Source organism: Nelumbo lutea, chromosome 6 (genome assembly GCF_056320005.1).
Source record: "Nelumbo lutea isolate HS-2025 chromosome 6, American lotus-T2T, whole genome shotgun sequence".
In the NCBI taxonomy this organism is placed as follows: Eukaryota; Viridiplantae; Streptophyta; class Magnoliopsida; order Proteales; family Nelumbonaceae; genus Nelumbo; species Nelumbo lutea.
The window spans coordinates 10,886,297-10,890,130 of record NC_142689.1 but is presented as its reverse complement, the minus strand read 5'-3'; positions in this window follow the sequence as shown (position 1 = coordinate 10,890,130).

Genomic DNA, 3,834 nt, shown 5'->3' with positions numbered 1-3,834 from the left:
TCGCTCGCTAGTCGCTCCTCTATAATGTCCATTGCGAGGGCAGATCTTCTCCATACACTTCGCACCTCACACTGCGACCTCACAGCATGTTTGGCCGCACATCGGGAGCATCTCACGTCCACAAGTGGGATGTGACTGTGAAATCGGTGTGAGGCGCGTTAAATGAGAGCAGATCCCAACTCGTCAATTGTTCTCTACACGGTCCAGTACATTCCTTTACGAGCAGCTTAAAAGGAGAACTTTATACACGTGGCCTAGTACCACGTGAAAAGTGAAGAATCTGTTCGACGTTAACCCAATCCGAGCCTGGAGCCAAGCTGTCACGTGCTATTTATTATCTGGGTCCCCTTACCTACACGAGGCGTGTAGGAAATGCGTATATTCGGTTATATTTTAATGAGACGGATGACGTAGTCGAATCCAGACGAAAACGAAACGTATCGGTAACAGATTAACAGTCAGAGAGACTCGGGAGGCACGGCCGTGCGGGAAACAGAAACAGTGTTCATAATTACCCGGCTCCGGCTGTAATATTAAAATGAGGGGGGATTATTAACTATTAATAACGGGGGAGTCTTGAGAAAAATAAACAAAGAAAAGCTAGCTTTGGACTTTCTCCGAGCCTAATTATTTTTTTATTTTGGAAGTATTATAAGCTTTTGGTTGTGTGTAAAATCGGAACCCCCTTCGGTTCGTTATTATTTATTTGTAATTATGATTTGCATTTCTAATTAATGCAAATTTTGTATTTTTTCTATTTTTCCTTTATTGGGAGTGAGAACATTTCATCCAAGGAACGGATGCAAAATTTATCTTCCTCATGGGAATTGCATCATCTTGCATCTTACTTCACTCTAATAACATCCATCTTACCTCCATTCTCTTTCATTGAAAGTGGAGGTTATTTCATTTTATTTCTCACATACAAATGTGACAAAATCAATTTAAAAGCAAAAATAAAAAAACCAAAATGTATAGTCATCATTTTTGCAACTAAATGCAGCCTATTAAGGATTATTCTTTCGTGCTTTTCTTGTCCAATGAGCTGATCTATCCTATTTTGTAGATTCCTAAGTGGTTGTTTATATGCATGCTCCTTGATTTTTTTTTCAATGGAGTTAGGCATTGATCAATCCAGGTTTGCATATTCTTTTATTGTTCCTAAGGCTTTAATGTGGAGGATAATGGTTCTATTTTTATAAACGGGATAATGAGGCTATTAGGGGAAGACCCCAAAATAGACCTTTCCCTATTAGAAAAATGGATATTTATCTTCATGTCAGTTATCAAGCGAACTCCATTAATGTTTGGTCATGTGTCTAATGAGACTCTCTAGAGATAGAGTTTTCTTGCAGCCACCCCTTCATGGGTTTTCTTGCAGCCACATGCTAGGACTTTCGATTGGTTGACGTATTAGAATGTCTTTATAAGACATATTTGAAGCATTTTGCCATGGCTTTCCATGATTGTGCGGAGTGCAAGTTGCCTATGAACATATATTGTTGGCTTTGGCTTTGTTTATTGTTCACCATGGAGTGAGTTGATATTTTATACTTATCGCAAGATGATGATAGTGTATTGAGTTTATCATAGAGTTGCAATATCATTATATACCCATCACTGGTATCGGATGGCACATTGTGCTCGTTGCATGATACTGTCACCGTGTTAGGTTTGTTTTGGATATGTGATGTCATCTTGCATCCATTACCAATCTCCGGTGACATTCATTGTTCATCACATGTCTTTGGGTGGCCCTCTATATTCATCACACATCCTATAAGGCATTTTATGCCCATTGCATGTCTTATGTGGCTTGGTGTGCTCATTGCAAGTGTATGAGCCTTTCATCGTTTTGATGAAGTGTTCATGTACCATTGCAGAGGTGTCCCGGTCTGGATTCCTCCATATGGTTTTTCTTTAATGTCCTCGTCACAATCCGGGTGATGGTAAATTATATGTACTTATAAATAAGAAAACAAATTGTACATCTAGTAGATTTTCTAAGTGTTTTCTAACTTCAAAAATAAACCTAAATAATTGAGAAATATGTGGTTGAACATGTAGGACCCAACCATCTGTAGGATAGTTTCCACATTATTTCTAGTGCAACTAAATAATTGAGAAATATGTGGTTGAACATGGGTATTTACCTAGATAAATGAATCTATCTTTATCGTGAGGCCCCTTTAATGCAAAAAGAACATTGTAAATTTGATCAATGAGAAAATTATTTATCCATCGGAGAGATATTTATTTATCCAAATAGATGAAATTATCTTTACCGTGGGGCCCCATTTCATTCAAAAAGAACACTAGAAAATTACTCAATGAGAAAGAGATTCCCATCAACCAACTTCCCCCTCTTATTTACCGATAAATGAATGAGCCCAAATAACAATTTCAACTTACTAGAATCAACTACTCAGCTTTTCTTTCACACCAAAAATATCAGTAGCCTTAGGCTTAATTCATAGACCGAAAGCACTCTAGAATGTAAGGATCACATGCACCACCCTCTTTCCGTCATGATTTATACCTTTGAATATGCAAAGATCATGTGCTCAGAATTTTCAAAAATCGATACCCTTAAGAAAAAAGGGGATTTTTAGACTGCACTCTACCTCAGAATAGTTTGATTATTCTCAAATGGATATTAATGTTTAAACCATATAAAAACCCCTAAGTTTCAACATTTAGCATCTAGATGACCCAAAGAACTGCTATCTATGATTCAACACAATATGCATTGATATTTTGAACCATGCTTGTGCTTTTCATGTGGCAAATTTTAATAGACAAAAAAATCCATATCAGAAAGAAAGAGTCCTTCATAAATTTTAGAAGCCCTTGTTTTCAACAAAATTAGTGGTTGTTGTTAAGAAAAAGCAAGGGATCCCTGATCAAAAGATGTAAGAAAGTAACAGCATGTCGTCACGTGCATGGCGGTTACCTCCGGGAATCTCGGACCACTTAGACGACCTCACGGAAATCTCGGATACGGTGCGTGAAGCCCACGCCAAACAATGCCTATATAAAGGCACCAACCCCAATGGCATTGGGGGAACAAGTGAGCATATTCTAGTTCTCATACTTTGTGATTTTTAGCTCGCAATCTACTATGAGAGTACTGACTTAAGCATCGAAGCGACATCGCCAAGTTAGCCACCCTAGGTCCTCTGACATTGATTCCTTACAGGTCTCTAAAGAACTACGAACCTCAACAACCTATCCAGCTCGGCCCTCTAGTCAACTCGGCGATTAATAGGCAGCTCGACCCTCTGGTCATTTTGGCAACTAATAGGCAGCTTGGCACTCTAGCCAGCTCGTCACCTAACTTGCCTAGCTCGGCCCAGTCAGTTCGGCACCTAACTTGCCCAACTCGGCATCTAACCTGCCCAGCTCGGCCCAATTAACTCGACACCTAATCTGCCCCCAGCTCAGACCAAATGATAAGGTACTTAGCACAAAAAATCGATACATCACCAAAAATTGATTCATTAAGTGTTTATGACGTCAAAATGTAGATGTTGCAAATCCTTCAAACAGGAAACTTTTGATCACCTCTTGTATACGGGGATTCTAGCTTCAAAATGATAGAGTTACTTTGCTAATACGCTTGACATTCATATTTACAGATCACAACATATTCGGGACCGGGTTAAAAATTGGTGGAGTTTATACGAAGGACATAGTCAATGAAATTAGATTTTAAGATTGGTTCCTTCTATTATTCTGTGGGAAATATGGGTTGAGAGGTATGGAGAGTTCATAAGGGAAAGGCTATCTTTGCGAACCAAGTTATTATTCGAATAAAATGTTGGCTTAGCCAAC